This window comes from Cryptomeria japonica, chromosome 5 (genome assembly GCF_030272615.1).
Source record: "Cryptomeria japonica chromosome 5, Sugi_1.0, whole genome shotgun sequence".
Lineage (NCBI taxonomy): Eukaryota > Viridiplantae > Streptophyta > Pinopsida > Cupressales > Cupressaceae > Cryptomeria > Cryptomeria japonica.
The window spans coordinates 342,527,065-342,549,134 of record NC_081409.1 but is presented as its reverse complement, the minus strand read 5'-3'; positions in this window follow the sequence as shown (position 1 = coordinate 342,549,134).

The following is a 22,070-nucleotide window of genomic DNA, read 5'->3' as shown; positions in this document are numbered from 1 at the left end:
TTAAGGCTATGGAAGATTAATTAGAACAAATTAAAAAGAATAACACATGGACATTGGTTCCCCGACCTTAAAATAAAAATGTAATTGGAACTAAATGGGTATTCAAAAATAAACTTAACGCAGATGGTAAGTTAATTAGAAACAAAGCAAGATTAGTGTTTAAGGAATATTCACATAAAGAAGGAATTGATTACAATGAAACCTTTGCACCGGTAGCTAGAATTGAGGCAGTCAGATTATTCTTAGCTTTTGCAGCACACAAGAACTATAAAGTATATCAAATGGATGTTAAATGTGCATTTTTGAATGGTGATCTTGAAGATGAATTTTACATTGAACAACCTGATGGATTTTCTTTGACAGATGACAAAGATATGGTTTGCAGGTTAAGGAAAGCTTTATATGGATTGAAGCAAGCTCCTAGAGCTTGGTATGCTAGATTGGACAAATATATTTTGAAGCTTGGTTACACTAAAGGTAATGCTGACAACAACTTATACTACAAAGTGACTAACGATGACATCATGGTTATTGAAGTTTTTTTTTATGATATCATTTTTGGAGGAGAAGAAGAATTGTGTAAAGACTTTTCTAATAAGATGCAAGAAGAATTTGAAATATCTATGATTGGGGAGATAAAATTATTTTTAGGATTGCAGATTTCACAGACTGATAAAGGTATATTCATAAATCAATCAAAGTACTTGAAGGAATTACTTAAGAAATTTGGCAAGGAAAACTCTAAAGCGGTAAGTACTCCTATGACTACAACTAATAAACTATCATTGAAGGATGAATCAACACCTATTAATCCAACAAGATATAAGTCTATGATTGGAGGTTTATTGTATTTGACACAAACAAGACCTGATATTATGAATGCAGTATGTATTGTTTTAAGATTTCAGAGTAATCCTAAAGAAAATCATTAATCGGCAATAAAAAAGGATTTTCTGGTACCTACAAGGCACAACAAATCTTGGTTTATGGTATCCTAAATATGAAAATTTTGATTTATGTGCATACACAAATGCAAATTGGGTAGGAGATGTATATGATAGAAAAAGTACCACTGGTGGAGCATTTTTTCTTGGTAGCAGACTAATTTCATGGTTGAGCAAGAAACAAAGTTGTACATCACTATCAATAGCAGAATCAGAATATGTTGCAGTAGCAACTAATTGTACACATGTATTATGGATTATGCAAATGTTGAAAGACATAGAGTTAAAATGCAAGGAAACTATAATAATTTACTATGATAATATGGCAGAAGTGAAATTGGTTTATGTGAATACTAAAGAACGGATTGCAAATATCTTTACTAAGCCTTTGCCTAAAGAAACCTTTGAATATCTCAGAGAGTAGCTTGGAGTTATACCCTCACCGGTAGAAACTTAGACAATTGGAGCATGGCAACAGACTGACAGAATTAATAGAGAAATCTTTTTCCGACTTTGATGAAGGAGAGCTACTTCAGGGGGAGTAGATTGGATAAATTTGGTTATAACAATTGGTATTTGTAAAAAGTTCTATGAACTAATTGTATTTGGTTTTGTATTGCTCTAGCATTTGATGTCAAAGGGGGAGAGATATCTATGGAAAAACACACATTATCTTTTGGGGAGAGATTATTCATTGGGGGAGATATTGTTACTCTCTATATCTATATTTTGATTTCTGGTTAATGATCTCTTTGTGAGATTGTTGGTTTTTAGTTTTTGGCATTTCTGCTTTGGAACTTAAATGGTTTTTCCATCTTGTGTTGCCATCAGTGCCAAAGGGGGAGATTGTTGGTATTATGGATGTGTTGCATTAGTTTTGTCATTGCTGTCAACACTTGTGAACACTTATCAGCACCAAAGATCTTTGGTTATGTTCACCGGCATGTTCATTGACTTATGCATAGTCACCGGTATCTGGTTCACCGGCACTGAGGATGATCTGTTATCATCTGGAGATTACTTGGTTATGTTGAAGACATTTTTTGGACACTTGGTTTTGGTGATTTGGTTATTGATCTAAATCGAGTTCGCATATTTGCTGTTACCGGCAAATAGGTCTAGGTTATGGACCGGCAAGCATTATCTATTCCAGATCAGCATGACACGTTATCAAGATGTTTTATTGATTGGTTATTATTATAAATTCATTAAGCCGACATGATGCATCACATATTGATTCATTTTTAATTGATTTAATTGTACAATTCTTAGTGAGCCAACCTACACATTTGATCTTAGGTTTTGGTATATATGTAAGATCTCATTTGTGAGATTATGTAAGAAGGTGAGAAAAGGAATGTAATAAGGTATATGCGAATATAAGTAGTGCTATACATGCAGACATCATTTGAAGATTCAAGGAAGGTATGAAGAAGACAATCAGAGCTTAATCGGTACTGAATCCAACATATGAAGATGTTTTTTTGAGCAGTACATTATTATTGGATTTAACCATCCAATTGTAGTCAGTGTGACTCCCATTTTGTGATTGAGCAGTGAGCTCTAGGCAGTTGGCCTTTCTGCATGTGCAGACCCCATTTGTACACACATACTATCTACAGTAGTATCATCTAATTGTGAGTAAGGTTTCCCATCGTGGTTTTCCCCCTTACAGGGTTTCCACGTACAAATATCTGTGTTATGTGTTGTGGATTTTATTTGTCTTTCTGTTTCATGCATTAAACTTTACCAGTACTATTATTAACTATTACAGTGTCTACCGGCATTAAGTTTGGTTTATCAATATTATGCATTAAGTTTGGTTAATTTATATTTGGGTTGAAATTAATAGACAACTGATTCACCCCCCCTCTCAGTTGCCTCTGGGTCCTAACACTCTTCACAACAACAATATCTTCTTCTGTTCAGCAGCAACTAACAATCTCTTTATCTTGCAAATTTATATCCCAGTCTTCCTACCAAAAGTCAATTCAAATCACAGGCGGTTAGGGTTTTCTCCACAGATCATGAGGCACACCCAATCCAATCAAATCTAGTCTAATCACAACTCAGAGATGACTGCCTGCACATATCCACCATTTCCATGCCATCCATAACACACCTTCCTATTTCAGCAACCTACAATCAATCTGTCGACACACCTCTTGGTCAGTCATCATTAATGGATTGATGGATTGCTTCAAAAAAAATTATCTCCATCGAGACAATCTACATCGATCAGTGCATGTCATGGATATGGTCTGATTTTTTTGTGACTTGAGCTGCAACCTCTCTGCAAACATCCCTCAAGCTCCATAGTCACCAGAAATGCTGGACCAACTGCCAACTACTTCATCATCACTCCACACCGACCTGTATAAGTTTGTCACTTCACTTTCACATGGCATTACATAATCGATACACACATACTGGTCCACTGGCCCTACCAGCACAAATCACCTTGCCGGTTATCCTTCCTACCATCTCCTTTTCTATCCTACCGGTATAACCCTTATGTTTGTACTTCACTGCTCTGTCGGTGAAACACTTATGTGAATATGTTCACTTACTGGCACCATAGCAACTCCAACAACTCTCCTTATTATTTATTTTGTTGCACTCCTCTTTATCAGATGAGAACCTTATCTTCCTTGTCTCTTCTCTGATATTTCACTGGTTGACATAACATGTCAACTATCACCAATGCAGATTAAGGTAGATGTGTCTGTCGATGGACAACATACTTTCCTTCTTGCCGATAAGACACATTGATGACACCAAGTCATCACACTCCAATTGTTCTGCATCAACCTTCCTTCAGCATCCCGGTATCACCATGTATATTCTCGCAGACTCACCAGAATCCTTCTTCTTCAAACCAGTTCTCCTACCAACTGATCTGTCAAGATGACAAACACACCATCTCAAATCCTCATTCTTTCTTTATTGTCTCAGTAGCACATCTTGTTTTCACTTTCTTATCTGGTGTGCATTTCTGATCTCATGCTCTAGGGGCTTCCTTATCTTTCACTTGTACATCTAGTCTATGCATTCAATCATCTGTCTATCTCAGGGAATCATTCTATCGGTACATGTGTGACATTACCAAGCGGAGGATACATATTCAACATGACATATGTCCCAGTGGTTTTACATATGTCATCTTGCACACAGAGGCAACATACTCTATCAACCTATCACCTAGCCTGTGGTAGCTTCTTCATCCGGTGGGAGTCCTGCTAGTTATCCTTAAACTAGCAATCTAGTGGCCTGCAAAAAATTGACCTCCATTGTTGATGTGATCCAAATAGCATTCCACCACTTTAGCACAATCAATTCCCATCATGTAGTCTCTTCATTCTGGTTGTAGGCACTACCATATCAACAACCCTTTTACTGAGTGGAGTGGTCGCTTTACTACACCTCTAGCATATCGGTACACACTGGTTCTTCCTTTTGCATGAAGATGGTCACCTGGTTGTCACTAATGACAACACATCAACTCTTCTCCCAAACCAGTTCATCTTCAATTCTGGTTGACATCACACTCTAATTTCAACTGTGTCTTGTTCACTTAGTTGACATCAATTTCAGTGATACCGGTAACATCCTATACAGGTTGACATCAATGACAACACAATGCCAACAATCATGAGGCACATCGAATCCAATTAGATCTCCTTCCAGAGATTGATCACCTGCAACAAATGAATCAAGCTCTGCCAATCTCGCGACTTCCAATACATGTTTGCTAAGTTTAGCAAACACGGCCTTGTATGTCAACTTGCATCTATCAAATGCCATAAATGGTTTGATGATTTGATTCATCAACTTTGATCTATATCCATACATCCTGCATCGATCAGTGCACTCTATGGATCCAATCAGATACATCCTGCCTCGAGCTGCAACCCCTTTGCAACTCGACCCATAACAGTCATAGTTAACATTAAATGTGGACCAACTCTACAATAACCTCACTGTAACGACACTTCACCAATCTTTGTAAGCTTGCCACTTCAACTCCATGTGGCATCCCTATCAGTATCCATCTCATCTTAGATCTTTGTGTCAATTCAGACAGGATCACCGGCCAAACACACAACTGGTGCACACCTTCGAGACATCTAACCCTATCGATTCTCTAGTAACCCTATTGGTATATCTTCTGTTAGCATCTTTGTCGAAATCCACCTTGGCTCACTATGTCGAACCAACATGGTCACCGACCAATATCACACAACCGGTGTATGCTTCATACTACCAGTCCCTTTTTGCATACTAGTTAACCTTCTTGCCTTCTCCTTCCTTGTGTTGGTGGATCTTGTCAGCCCGGACATCAAACATGTTGGTCCTCAGCAGCAATCTAGAATGACTCCCTATGTGTATCTTTAGCAGATTGAGAGCACTTCGCATTTGTCTCTCTGTCCACTTGGTTGTATGTCGGTATTCTCCTTGTTTACCAATTTGCATGTTTCTACCTTCTAATTGGGAGTGTGCATGATATCTTCATGCCAACTATCTCCATCCATTATGCATTAGAGGCAACACTATTTTCCTTTGCTGACTTGGTAGCACAACATGTCTTCTCATGCTGAACCGGTACACATCTCTGAACATATCCTATAGAGGCTTCCTCATATTCTACATTAGTCATATGATCTATGCATCCAATCACTTGCCTTTTCTTACTCAGACTGTCTTATCCCGGAGAGTCATGATGTATGCCAAGTAAACTGGGATAAGCTAGGTATTACCACTTACTGGTGGGAAAGGATCTATGTCACCTACTGGTATTAATGTGACATCCCTGAGGAGTAGATGCATCTTCAACTTGACATATGACCTGGTAGCTTTCCCATATGCCATTCTTTCTTACTGAAGCAGTACATTCTCTGTCACTCTTCTCTTCATCCGGTGGGAGTCTTGTTGTATAACATTCAACTCTTACCGGTGGACTACACATGCTTCACCTCCAGTGTTGATGTGATTCTTGTAACATTCAGGTTGGAAGCCACTCAATGCCAACACATTACTTATCATTCATCATACCATACCAGTCTCTAGTGCATGTCTACAACACATGCCAACACTGACTTGTGTACCGATGACCTGCAATACTTGGCTAACATCAATTTCACCAATACACTTCAATCTCCCACACCGGTTATGCTATACTACTTGACATCAATGACAACACAATGCCAACATATGACTTCTTAATTAAGTGATCGTGCAAGTTAATTGGGTATATGATGAGTTTGACCTTTTCATGCTTTTTCCCTTTGTGGTCTTGTCTTGTAAGTAGACCGAATTTTCTATATCACACCTCCAGTTGGTTAAACCTAGATGAAAGGGTTTGTGTGACCAAGTGTAGTTTGAACTTCTTGTGTATGGTTGGCTTTTGTATTTTTGGCTTGGATTTCTTTGGGGATTGTGTAGTGTCATAAGGAAGAGTGGCTTCTGAGTGGGGGGGTAAGGCCCAAAGAGGCTGCCAGGATAATCCCCTCGGAAGTTGGATAATTAAGTAATAACCTAATAATATATTAGGGGGTTTGGATAGCTTAAATACTAATTAAGATTAATTTTACCCCGCTCATGGTTGAGTGCTCGTACAGATTCAGGATGCAGTGGGAAGGCCTGGAATGGAAAAACCAAATACCTTGTCCTCACGAAAGGTTTGTTGGGTCTGCATGAGACTTGGATGAGGCCAGGGGTTTGAGAGAGGCCGCCAGGATAACCCAGGATGGGGTTTGGGGCCTACAGAGGCCTATCAGAATAACCATTCCAAGCTATTCGATGAAACTCTTCCCGTATGTTCACTAATGTGTAGTATTGTTAATGTCACCTGGAGTATTATTGTGAAGTCATATTTGTGTGTGTATGTTTTATCTAGTTACCTAATGTAATGTTTAGACCATGTGTACATTCTTTGTGATTTGATAGAGGGTCTTATTACTATCTCCTAGCATGGTGGGGTGGTTCCCTTATGGGCCACATAGTCGGGTGGTAGTGCCACTTTCCATCGGGTGTTTGTTCATTTCTTGCTAGGGTTGGCTTCGTAGGTGCTTCAGTTGTTCTTGTGGATTTGATCATCTCATGTGCCAATTGGATCCTCTTTGTTCTTCTTGGAGCATTTTTGTATTTCTTGGACCTTATGTGGTCGGATGTATCATTTGTTTATGTATGTCTTTATGGCAAGATGTAATTTTGATGTAATCATTATGTACTCTTATCAGACTTGGTGTTATAAATGCAATGTAATTATGATGTAACCTAGGTGAAAGATCTTTTGTTTGAATGAATAGAATTATTGATTAAATGTAATGTAATGAACTATGATGAATGTAGCTTTCAAAATGTAATGTAAATATATACTATTGTATGTATCAAACATGCTTATTGTAATATCCTAAAGAAATTTTAATGCTATGTTCTTGTTGTAACCATTCTACCTTGAGTTAGATCAATCAACCTTATTCTTAATTAGTTTAATTGAGTAATCTTTGTTGGAAATCCTTTAGGAATTTAAGTTAATTCTTGCTCTTGTGTAATTTAATTGTGATTTTTATCTTAATGCATCTTTTAGTTCAAAATTGTTTTAAAAAATAAATAAAAATTGCACTCTTTTCGAGTGTTTTAGTTTAATCCTTTAGGTTTTCTTGGCGGGGCATTACAGAAGACACCAAGTCTTGATATGATACCATTTGTTCAACATTCTCCTAATGAAGAGGTTCAACCTAATTCTCCAAGACACAAAATAATTAAGATAAATGATGGTTAAAGTTCTATTCCTATTAGAGATCCTCTTTTTATTAATATTGATAATGAAATAGATGAGAATGTTGTTCATGATGAAAATATTGGTCCTAATAATTCAAATGATGAATCTGAATATATTGATGTGGACAATGATTTATCTGAACTATTTTCAAAATCAATAATCCTAGCTCGAAGTAATAGACAAAGTGACTCATCATTAGAGCATGGTCCTTGTTTAGAACTTGCAATAGCTCCATCTACTGTGCTCAAAGTTGCTCCTCTTGCATGTCATCCACTTACCCAAAACAGTGATGAGCAATATTGGGAGGTGGATGACTTGCTTGATTAGCTTCATTTGTGTCGTAGATTCTCTCTCTCTCATCTCTTGCTTGTTTGTGATCTTCTTCTATTTGTCTCTCAATTCTTCTATTTGTTGTCCTTAGTGTTGTCTACTTGAGGATGATGCAAAGTGTTGAGATCTCCTTTGGTCTCTCCTTTGTTGACTCAAAAGACACATGTGCCCTTATTCCATGGTGGTTTTTATTTCCTTGGGGGATGGGGACAATTCTATGCATATTAATACATGATATACATTATTTATCATAAAATTCATATTGACCCCAGAGTTAAGCAAAACCACCCCGTGCTTTGTGTTTTGTGATTATTATCCTTTGATTTTCCCTCTCTTGGGGGCATATTATTGTCATAATGTGCTTGTCTTTTTGGGGTGTATCTTACCTTAAAGAAATTTCTCCCAATAAGGCGTACATAATCACTTCAATGTGGGGGCATACACTTTGCCCAATGATTCCTCTCTCTTGTATATCTTGATACTTAAGTTACTTAGCATAATTTTCCCTTTTCTTTGTAATTTAGGTATTCTTCATTTCATCACTCATGGTAAGAGAACCTTACTATTTTGTAGTCATGGTTCTCTCTTTCTCTTTCTTTCATGATGTCCCTTTTATCTTTTTATCAAAGTTGTGAGATCCTAAAGCCCACTGGGAGCTTGGTGTATCTTGCCTCCTCAATGAGTTGGTGAAAGATTTTCAATGTGAACCCTTTATACTTTTCTGAGAGTATGATTGATTTTATACTCCTTCTAAAGTGGGGGCTAAGTGTAGCATCCTAAAATTGCACCCTTGTACAATTTTGCCTGCATTGGGTCCCTACCTTAGCATTTGCACCCCTTGGCCTGATTGGGACCTGATTATGCTCATGCCCCTCATAAATTGCATGATTTTTTTACTTTTTCTATGCACTTGGCATCTTATCCTAGCTTAAATAGGGGTAGGACCAAGGTTCCACACTTTGGTCCCCCCTAAATTGGGCCCCATTTAACCCCTTTTCCTTATTTAAAAAATGAGCAAGAATTCTAGCTCCATGTCACCTCATGTCGGTAAATTAGTAGGTTTTTTGAAAAGCAAGTATAAAGGAGGTTTCCCCCTCTCATTTGACATCTATCAAGCATCCAACAATCATATGACATCAAGAATTAAAACATTCAAGAGCAATTAAGCATTAATCAATCTTCGTTCAATCTTTGGAGCAGCAATAAAGTCAAGAATCAAGCATTAAAGTAGACATCTTTCATCCTATTTTGTTGAAGACTTCATTAAGCCCTAATTCTGTGTGGAGACAAACAGAATTTCACAAGGAGGTATATCATTTGATTTTCAGTCATTATTTAGCATCTTCCTCAAAAGGAAAATATCCCATTACAACAATTTTAACTATCTTTATCTCAATTATATTGTTAAATCCAAAATCGAGGTTTGGCCTAAGGCAAGCCCCTATTCCCAACCTATTTCCCTTTCTTTCTACGTGCAAGAAACAAGTACAGAGTTACAATCTTTAGAATGGGCATTATTTGTAGAGACGAATCAACCCTCTTTGGTGTGTGAAAATTTAGGAGGACTAGAGTGACAAGCACTCCAGTCCTAACACTTTTGGATCTTTTGGGGGGATTAGATCTGAATTTTTATATACTACTCGGATCCAGGTGTGTGTCTCATTCCCACATTCATAGCTCATTGTTTTTGCATATTTACCTTCATTTTTCATCCCTTTATCTTAATTTAGCATTTCAACATACAAAAAGGGCAAACAAATTCACACTCCCCTAAATCCAATTAGTATTTAGTCCTTATCATTTTTTATTTGTGTCTAAATCTATTGGATTCCCCCTCTTTTGAATGTAATGGTAAGTTAGCTGTTTTCATCCCTCTCATGGTGGAAACAATAATTTTTCCCCATTACACTTTTGTCTTTATTTTCCTTTTTGTCTTTGTATTGTTTTGTGTCCTTGCATAAGATTGTGTGAGTTAAGATCCTAAGATTGGGGGTTTGATTCCTTGAAATTAGTGACGTCTTATCTCCTTGTGATCTCACTCCTAATATCTCCTCTCTTTCATCTTTCTACTTTACAACGAGTATTTCCATAGGTCGATACTCTTATTAGCGTGGAGGTTAAATGTAGTGTCGTAAATTGTAATTGATCCAATTTACACTTCATGTTTGTGTTCCTACTTTAGCGTGTCCTATTTCCATCCCCTCTCTAGGTCTGGTTTGACCCTTTACTCCATATTTGATGTCATGAACACCATTTGGTGGGTCCCATCATGGGGTCCCCTCCGCCATTTGTATTTATTTTGGTCCTATTTGTAGAAAGACCAAGGCATGGGACGCCCTGGTCTAGACCAAGGTGCCCCAGAAAGCCCTGGTTCCTCTCAAACATGCCCCAATTTGAAATGGGGTATGTTCTATATCCCCTCGATAACATTTGATCCCCGAGGTTACACATGATTGTTGGAGGTCAAACTAATCAATAATTTACTTAGGGAAGAATATATAAAGACATCCTATCAATTCGTTTTAGATCTAAGACTCCATCAATCATATACCCTATTATCCATGCATCTGTGAAGCATTCATCATTAAGCATTTTCAAAGATTCAAGGCTTCATACTCATCATTCAAGCATTATGGAAAAAAATTTCACAAATATTCATGCAAAAATGTGTGTGTGATGAGGGTTTTTAATGTCCATATGTTTGTCATGTCATTAAATTCAACATTTGTGATTACATTTAATGATAATTGCATCATCATCAACAATTGCACATTTGAGGTATATCTCCTTAACAATTATTTTAGTATTTGTATTATTTCATTCAAGGTTAATTCCTAAAATAGGGTTTGACTAAGTAAAACCCCTATCCTCAACATCTCTCCCTTTATTTTTGTGTGCAATAAATAGGTGCAGGAGTTGTACTCGAGAATTCCATAATTAGGTTAAGATTTTGACAATAAAAAATCTGGAGGACCAAAGCGGATCTATGCTACTTGGTCCTAAAAGATTAGGCCGAACTTCCATGAACATGTTCTAAACATCTTATTTTGCTCAGATCTTAGTTGGTGGCTATATGGGACATCTGTAGCTTATTGTTTCCATCAATTTACCTCAATTATCCCCCATTTTACCTTAATTTCACAATTATATTTCAAATTCAATTAAGAAAGAGGATAATCAAACCTAACCAATTGAATCCAATAATAATCTCAAACATTTCCCCATTGGGATTGAGCCTACATCTATTGGATTCAACCCTCTTTCAATGTATTGGTGTTGATTGGGTTGTTTAGTGGATTTACTTGGTGAAGCCCTAATTCCCAATTTCCATACATTACATGTACATTCTAAATAACATAACTTCGAATCATTTTGTTTAGGCTAGTTTGCATTTTTACACTTTTTCATTCTTCCCATTGTCATCCATTTCTCTTTCAATTGACATCCATTCCATTATTCAATGAAATATTTGATATCCAAAAAAAAAGATTTGCAATAAAATAGTGACAAGGAATCAATCTCCTTTAATGAGAATTTCACTCCTACCTCAAACAAGTATCTTTTGTTAGATCCACTACCATTAATCTCAAACTACTATGATTATTAAGATTCTAACTTAAATGTTGGCCACCAAGAACCCATAAATTTCCTCATCTTCAACAATCCAAACTAGTATGAACTTAATTGTCCAATAGAAGAAGTGATTTTTGATCCATGTAATAACCCATTTCCTATAAAAGTTCAACAAAAGAATAATTTTATTATTACAACTACATATAATATATTTGGTTGCATATAAGAGCCTTAAATTATTTTTTTCAAAAAAACAATATTTAATGATTATCTATTATGGATGATATATATGTATTTCATATTATTATTTATTAAGAAAAGGTTATAAATCCATCCCAATGAAAAATTTGAACATTATCAAGTTTTCTAAGTGAAAGTGTCTTGACCCCTTCTTTCTATTACTTTGAACATTTGGGCATGCATAGTAATTATTTTGGTCCATCTAGTATATAACATGAGTGTGTTTTAACATATATTATAACATAATGAAACATAATGAACACTCAAATGTACCTTGTAAATACTTGAACACTCTTTGCATTGCATCTCAATACACCCATTCAGGATAAAACATAAACCAACTGAGAATTCCTAGTGCTTGTACAATGTTTGGCCTTTCACGATCCATAGCATATATTAAAATACCTACAACACTAGCATAAGGAACTCTAGTCATGTCCTCCATAGAAATCTTTGTCACCGGTAAGACTGGAACAACTAAGTTTCTACTATCTATCATGTTGAATCTCTCTAAAATTAAGTTCGCATACTTACTTTGGCTCAACCAAAGATTTCTACTATCTATATCTCTTATTATCTCAATCCCAAGAATATACCTCACTACACTTAGATCCTTCATCTCAAATTGTGCTTCTAAGATTTCAAATCCAAAATCATACTTTTATCATTCTCAATAAGTAACATATCATCCACATCAAGAATTGTGATAAGAATGGGATCATTTTCAAATTTGATACAAACATGATGGTCAAATTTAGATATCTGAAATCCCAAAATAGTTATCAAACTTTTGGTACCACATTCTAGGAGACTATTTCAAATCATATAGAGATTTATTCATCCTACAAACTGGATTTTATTTACCTTTTTCAATGAAATCCTATAATGATGACATGCAAATTTTTTCTTTCAAATCACCATGAAATGTTGTCTTCATGTTCATCTATTGGTACTCCAAATTGTAAGTTTTTGCAAGTGATAATAGGAACCGAATGGATATTAGCCTGGCTAAAAGAGAGAATATTTTGTTATGAAAATGGTGTCTCAACCTTACATTCACATAAGCTTACTATTTAGAATAATTTTACATTTGAGGATGAATTATTCTAAAACAATTTTCAAAGCTATAGATTTGATAATTAATCATGCCATTAAATTTTAGTTGCAAGATCAAGTCTGGATTTGAAGATATTAAAGGCTCCATTTTTTAAAGTTGTGAACAAAAGTTTCAAGATCAATTTTGAAGACCTTAGAGGCTCTGAAATGGCCCAAAAGCGGTGGTAACTAGAAAATCATGTTAAATCTTGATATTACACTTCACGAGCTTTCTGACACTTCAAACAATTAATCAATCAAGCACCCGGTTCAAAAGTTATGGCCTCCAAAAGTTGGGTCTCCTTAAATAGGAAATATAAAAACATGTTGGACACAAAAATGATTTGTAAAATGGAGTTAAATGTGTTGATGTGTGTTGTGACATATCATTGGGTATTTTGGATTGGAGATAAATTGGGTTCTTCTTTTTGGGTGGTTATTAATTCATGGTTTTGTAATGCCATTTCACAATTTCATGTATTATATGTCCTATATATTAGGCATGTGAATTGGAGGTTGTGTGTAAGAGTGTTATGGCTATCGAGTTATGTCCAGATCTCTGGTTTGTGATACTCCTATGAGAAGCTTGGTTTGCAAGTATCACTAAAGAAAAAAATTCATTGATGTCAAAATATTAGGCACAAGTTCTCTTTGATGAAGTATTTCATGTTGATTATTCCTATTGTATCCAAGAGAATCAAGAGTTATGGTAATGACATGTCATTTCAAAGAATTTTGAGTAGTGGCTAAAATTATGTAGTCACATTGAATCTTGATATGACTATGAAATTGGCTAAATTATAAGTTGATGGAAGAGGTTTGGAAGTCTATTAAAAAATGTTTGATATTGTTACCTAGATAGTGAGCTTGTTCTGGAAACCTACAGAAGTTTTGTATCTCCTAATTATAAAGAATAATGACTTTCATTTTGAATGGTGGGTATGTCTACACAAGTATTATAAATATCCTATGTTTTTAGATCTTTAGTATGGCCAAAGACAATATTCGGTTCATCGATTTGCTACTATATTGGCAACAAACCCAGTTTAGTTTTTGAAATATTGTGATGATGATTTGAACTTGTGGGATACCAAAAATTAAAGGTGTATTTTCACAATGATCGATGTGATCCTCGACTCGTTCCATGAGGCAGGGTTCTTTGTGTGGAGTCGTGAGTGAGTTTTTGGGCCAAACCTATTACATGCTTGATATGGACGACTTAAGAATGGTGTGTACCTTGTGCTTCTATAAATATTTTGTGTGGACAACCTTTAGGACCTGATTAATCCTCATTGTGAAGCATGTGGTATGTTCTTTTGTATTTGTGTGTGCCTAGGCTAATTAGGACCTAGCCTACTACACGATTGATAAAATAAATTATATAATTGACTTGTAAATTATGTATCTATGTATGTACGTGGCCAATCTATGTTTGTAATTGTAATTAGAACTCATATAAATGAGTATCCTAGAGTCATTTTCAAGTTGTGTGAAGTGTGTGTGTAGAAGTGTGCTTTTGAGAATACAAGTTCATAACAAGAAATTTGAAGAATAAATTAGAGGGGGCATTACTGATTCAAGTGCGTCAATATAAGTACATCTTATGAGGATAAAATAAGTGTTTGCGGTTTAAATTAAGGAGTAAGCAGTATCAAAGGCCCTAACCAACTATCTTCCACATTGTTGAGATTGAGGTCCTAGCTTTTGAGATGTTTCTTAGGCCTAGGCATTTGAGATTCGTGCTCAATGTACATCAAGGGGATTGGTGTCTCCACTAGGTTGGTACCTACTAACTTATGTAAGTGATCTTTTATTTGTGAGGTTAGATCTGGGCAGTAGGTCCAAGCAACTATTCTCACCATGGTTTTTCCTATCTTCATTTTTCCACGTAGATATGGTGTTCCTCATGTGTATGTGTGTTCATTTACTTAGTGCTTCATTGTTTTACATAAGATAGTAGATCTGATATTTTCATGAAGAAGTTTTTTATGGTAATTAATGTTGAGTTTAAGTAAAATTTCATAATTGTTTCACCCCCCCTCAATAAATTGTGTTCCCTTTAACTATATTCTATTCTATGTTAGTTTTTGAATAATATATTTGGGTGAATTTTGGAGTGTGGGGTTTTTCTCCTGAAAGGGTTTTCCCCACATAAATCACTATGTTATAATATGGAAGCTATTTGTGTTATTTTCATTTAATTTATATAACTATTATAAAGATTTGAATTGTTTTTGCATTATCATCCTCTCAATATTAGTGTAGGAAGTATTTTCATGACCACAACTTCCTTACATATTTACAATAAGAAATTCCCTCCTCTTAAGAATACCCCTTCAAGATCAACCATGCATAATGCTTCTGAACACTACCTTTTGGACTATATTTCTTTTTAAAAATCCATTTATAACCATCATTTTTCCATTTCTCAATCAAAATCTAGTAGATCCTAAGTGTTATTTTCTTTAATGTAGCTATCACTTTATTCTGGCATACCCATAACCTCTTTAAAAATCATCGTTAGCAATCAAAGTAAATATGTAATTGGAATCCAACAATGAATATTTAAACCTTTTCAATTGTTGCCCAATACACGTAGACCTCAATTGTTGAGGTTGAGATTCTTCCTCTTCTTCATAATTTTTAGAGATGCTAGAGCTCTTCTCATCATCAAGTCCAATAGGAGTGCATAGTTCATCTTTCATCGACGTAGGTGGAACTTGAACTACCTCCTTCTATTTCTCTTCTTTCTTTGTTACAAATCAATAGTAGAAGGTTTCATCTCATTGAAAATCATAATTTTGCTATAGAAAACCTTCTTTGTAATTAGATTTTAGATCTTGTAGCCCTTCACATTGACACCATACCCAATGAAGATACCACAGGGGCTTCACTGGCTAGGCAAAATTATATCACCTGCATTCATATTGGGGGGTTTCATATCCCAAATATTAGGATGCAATATATTTCCTATCAATGAAAATAGGGGGGGTTTTTAATTTCGAGTATGAAAAAATACAATATTTGGTGAAAATAGGGGAGCTTTTAATTCAAACTGTGTATTAAGAGGGGGTGACAAAAAAGGGGTTTAAGGCAATATTATTTGAAAATAGGGGGATGCTATAACCTAGGTTCACTAAGTTTATCTTCCATGGGAGTTTAAGGATTAGTTTCATGTCTCTCAATCTTGTACTCTGTAAAGAGCTCGTCAAATTATGTCAAATAAAACTCACCACCATGTCAATCCAAAAACACTTAACTTTCCTACCAAACTAGTTTTCAACCAAGGATTTGAAATCCTTAAATCAACTAAAAGCTTTAGATTTACTCTTGGGAAAATACACAAATGCTCTTCTAGTGTTGTCATCTATTAATGAGACAATTTACATAGATCTAGATAACAAAAGAACATTTATAGGACCAAGCAGATCTGCATGAATATAATCCAAAATTCCAAAAGACATGAGAATTGGAATAAAAAGAAACACAATGTTGTTTTCCATGTACATAATGTTTGCAAAAATAAAACTCTAGATTACAATCATCTAGGCCTTCAACAAGGCTCTTATCTTTAGAGATATAAGAACCTTATCACCAACATGGATGAGTCTTTGGTTCCATAAAATTATTTTATCTACTAGAAGCTTCATAACTAAAGCATTGGAACCCTTAGGTACCCAGAAAGCATGACCATTAGATGTAAAAACTGCAATTTTATTTTTTGCCTAATTTGTTGGTAAGGATGAAGAATACAAAGGTCTCTTCTCTGGTACATCAAAATAACTATTGCACTAAATAGTTCATGCATCTATATTGTATAGAGTTTTGATTTGAACACCCTTTTCCATCACCTTAGCTCCTCTCATCTTGCATCCTCCACTCAAAAAAATAAACTAGAGACACTCACATTATTCAACTTTTTGACTAAAACAAGGTTCCATGCTAAATCATGGATATGCAAGATACCATCAACAAGGAATCTAATTTTAACTCTTCCATGGCCAACAATTTTTTAATGAGAATCATCACATAGTTACACCTTTCCACAATCATACTCTTCATACTTAGAGAACCAATTACCTCTATGGGAGTTCATGTAGAAAGAGATACTTGAGTCTATCAACTACACATCTTCAAATGCATGTGTTTCCAGGGCTGCAACAAAAGCATTTGTATCATCTTGAGAGGATTTTTTAGAGTTAGAATTAGAGAAATTGTTTTTATAGGTTTCTTTCTCTTCTTCTCTTTGTACTCTTTTCAAATATGACTCGATTTTTGCAATTCCAACATTTCACCTTTGACTTTCTAGAAGACTTAATATTTCCCTAGAGACTTGACCAAGACTTCTTGTCCTTCTTCTTGCATGTATTCATTGATCTAGCGTGAGTAACTAGGGCCTCCTCTGCCATCTTCGATGATTTATTGATATTTTTTTAGAAAACAACAAAGCAACCATATTCTTCATCTTGAAAGTGGTTGTAGTACTTCCAATAATGAGTCCAAAAATGAACATAACAAAATCATGCACTTTTATTGGTCATCAATCTTCACACCAATAAAACCCATTTGGGCAACAAAATTGTTGAACACATTCAAGTGATCTAGAATGGGTCCTCCTTCTTCCATCTTCAAAGAATACATCTTGTTTGTTTAGGAACAACTTATTTACCAAAGATTTCCCTTGACAAATGTCTCCAAGATTCTTCCAAAGTTCAACTACAGTCTTCTCTTCATGGACCTTTAGAAGCATTGAGTCAACCAAATAAGTCTTATCAAATCCTTGGTTTTCTAATCCATTGTATCCCAATTAGCTTGTAGTGTAACAATTCCTTTCATCGAAGAAATTGTAGCCCATAGATTTCTATCCATGGTTATATCTTTCATTTTGAGTTTCCACAACTCAAAAAATGCCATCATCAAATTTCTCCATCTCAATCCTACTAGATGTGCTCGCTAGCTCACAACCATAACAAGGTTATAGAAATTTTGCCATGCAAAAGTCTCACTAGAGAGAACAAGGCCTAAGTTCATATTAAAATTTTGATCGAATATTTAAAAGTCATTTTTAGGATACTCCCATCACACATTATATTTTGACAAATTGCATACTAAGTCACACTTCTAAACCTTTATTGCTAATAGATAACTATCTAAGAAAAAAATAGAAATCTTAATATCTACTTGTTGACAACAAAATTAGCTTGCACAACTACTAGTGAACTCTCTCTCCCTAGTATAGGCAAAAGATATAAAAAGAAGTTGTGAAACTACTACTAATAAATAGAAACTAAACGTGCTCAGTTGTCCATAAGCATGCCTTCTCCTTTGCAGTATACCTTAGACCTATACCCAGTACAGGAAACCTGTCCCATTTTTGGTTGACCATGCCTTTTTGCTAATTGTATGGCCTGTACGCATTTCATCTCTGACATGTCGGATAGCGTATGCTTCCGTTCTTTCTTAAAGAAAGTCCCATCTCTGACATCCTGGATGAAGAAAATTGAGTATCATCAGTACTGATCTATATTCTGTCCACAACGTTGTGCAGAGTTTTTAGGTACCTGTTGCCCTAAAACTCTGTTATGTTCTAACCACCCAGCTAGGTAAGCGTAGCGAAGTACAATGTCTTTAAATTGGTCGCTCTTCAATACCCATCACTTTGTCACTTCACCTCTTCACATCGCATGTCACCCATCAACAGTTGTTTTGCTTTTAGGCTGTTATCCACCTCTGCATTTCTCTTTCACAAAACGATAACCCTAGAGCAGGATAAACGCCAAAACTGAGGACTCCCACTCCTCTGTAGGGAATACTCTCAAATAGTAGAAGCCAAGTGCAGATTTAGACAATCCGTTGGTGAGCCCGAATGAACTTTTAAAGCAGTTTCTCTGTTGGATTAATGCAATATGTTTTATTAGAATTTTGAAAGAAGATGGAGCTGAAGAGCCCACAATATTAGGTATTGACAGTGGATTCGGAATCAGTCTGATCTACCGTACCGACACAGAGATTTCTTTCTTCACACAACAAACAAATGGCGTAGATGAGAGGACCTACGACGACCATTTGTTTATGGAATTTGTCTGTTCATTGAACCAGATTTTGTACTAAACATGCGCCAAAGTTTCACAATCATAGATGAGCTCCCAACTAGTGAAGCACCCTCTTTGCGTTTTTACCATATGAGTTCCCAACTGGTAGGCAAAATAGTCAACATAGGGGAAGGGGTCCACTTACCCTTCATGTTTTAAGAATCTTTCACTTTTCGATCATTTAATTTTTTTATTATTAATTTAAAAAAAAAAAAAAAGAGTTAGTATTCATTAAAATATTTCACATGTATTAATAGTCATCTATTCGTACCTCTAGTAGTCGAAATTTTAATATTTAATTGGAGGAGTTGTGCAACTTTATTGATACTCATAGTGCATAGGGAATTCGTGTATAAGTTTTGGTCAAAACAGTTGTTAGAGATATATGTATTGGTTGTTAGAGGTGGTTGTAATGCACGGTTGTTGGGATGCCTCTAAGTAGGTATCAGGCATACCCTCTAAATGACCACTTTTTGATCTTTGTGTACATAACAAATCATCGTATAGTTTTTGTAACAACCTGGATACTAAAACAAATTGAGCTTTAAGCTTGTAACTCGTATATGAAGAAAACAAAAAAAAAATTTCAAAATCTGATGTATTGTTTAGGATTTTAGAGTGCATGAAGTTAGCTATAGCAACTATTGGTACCCTTCTCGTAGCTCATCCTTGGGGTTGGACTTTTAACCCAACAATTACATTATTTTATTTCTAAATTCCAAAGTTCTTTCAAATTCACGTAGAATTGAATTTCATATTTCCTACATACACCTTCAATAATCTTCGAGTGTAACCTTAATATTATCTTCCAATATTCTTTAATATTAGGAGACTAGGTAATTGAATTTTTTTACTATATTGGCTATAAAATACATAATCTACATATATAAAAATAATGTTGGGCTTCATTTCCCATATTTATTAGTCATGCACAAGGATATCTTAGATTCTAATATGAACCAAGCAAAAAGACAATAGGAAAAGCATAGGCATGTCTACTCATATGACACATAGATCAAGGTATAGATAACTTGTCCATTCTAGTCTTCTCTAAATTGAATCCTAATGACTTATCCCTATTTGTTATACACTCATTTCTCACATAGAACACATGAAGAATAATAGCCAAACCAATATGAAAAATGGAATACACTCACACATGCAAAACATCTAATAAACAAATTTATCTTATAAATTATATTCATATAAATGAATCCATAATTCCAAATAATGAATAATGTATATGGTGAAAATGGATACAACAATGATGAAAGACTAAATGAATTCAACCACAAAACCCTAGCCTAACAAAAATAATGATCCACCATAACATATGAAGATTACCTAAAACGATGCAAATCAAATGAAATCACAAAGATTATACCATCACATGTCCAATAGGGTTTGGATCTCCATTCTTCCTATCTCCATTGATCTTGCTCGATATATTTGCTCTTAGATTTTATGTGCACAAGAGCTCAACAAAGAACGGAATGTGGTTGCAAGTAGGATCGCCTATGTTCAAAAGCGTAGTGTAGTCAAGTAGTCAATTGATCAGGTAGTTAGTTAGGGTTTGATAATGAAGGAAGCATCTCCTTATATAGAAGGCACTATATGAAATGGAGGGATAAGATTAAGAGGTGTAAAAGGAGGCCGGCTATGATTAGAGGGTAGGTAGAGAAAATAATGAAAGGGGTAGGTAGTGTAGGAATTAAGAGATGAATGACATGTGTCATGGGTAGAAAAGGTTAATGAATTAATTAAATAAATAAAGATTTATTTAATTAATAGAAGAAGTGGGATCAACTAAATAAATAAGATATTTATTTAATTTGGGAAAAGAGTAATTTAAATAAATAAATGTATTTATTTAAATGAGAAATAAGGCTAGAAGAGGATAAATGAATTAATTAAATAAATAAGGATTTATTTAATTAATAGATGAATTAAGCTTAGATAATTAAATAAATAAAAGACTAGACAATTTTGGGTGTCTACATTTTGCCCCTCTTTGAGACAATGCGGCTTGTCGCGTTGTTTCAAAGAAGATAAGATGAACTGATATAGAGTTGCCCCAAGATGGGAATGATATGCCCCCTCGAGAGATTGGATGAAAAAAATGTCTGGAAAGATCGCAGACAATCTCTCGATAAGAAAGATAGGATAGAATGGGCTGACTGGATTAAAGTGACAGAGTCATGAGATAATGAAGACTGACTCGGGAAACGAGGGCTAGGGCAGTCTATAAAATAGACCACGAGGGAAATACATCCTCATTGTCATCCACACATCCAAGAGATCAGAGTGCAGAGCGAAATAGAGCAGCAGCAGTCAGCAACGATGGCTTTGGTTCACAGATTCGATCGCATTCGCCAATTCCAGAGGCTAGCAGAGGCAAGAGAGCCGGTAAGTACCGCAAAACCTCCTCGTACTTTGATGCATTTATTGTTGTCATTAATGCATGCTAGATAGGGTAATAAATGCGCTCTAGGATAGGGTCCAAAAAAATGTCAAAAACGTCTAGGCACGTCTGCGTTGGTGCTAGGCATGTCTGTGCTCGCTAGGCGCGTCTGTGTTTGTGTCAGGCGCGTCTGTGCTAGAAAACGCATCTGTGCAAAATGTGGCCACGTCTGCACTGTGCAGGCACGTCTGTGCTAGGCAGGCATGTTTGTGTGTTTCAGGCATGTATGCACGGACTGTCAGGGATCAGGCATAGTTTGGGCCACTACTATCATATGATCAGGCTATTACACAGCTAGTGGAGATGATGCCCCTACCCTGGGACATATGGCCAGAGATCGAGGATGCCAGCATGGATGTAGAGTACACAGCATATTGGGCCGAGCATCCATTCCCACGCCTGACGGATCTAGGAGAGCTACTAGATGGAGATGGTGGTGGGGATGGTGATGATGATGGAGATGATGGGGGTAGAGGCCGACGGAGGAGGAGGGGGGCAGTTGGAGAGAGGAGGGTGGCCCTGCGGAGGGAGGGTAGAGAGGACAGATAGGC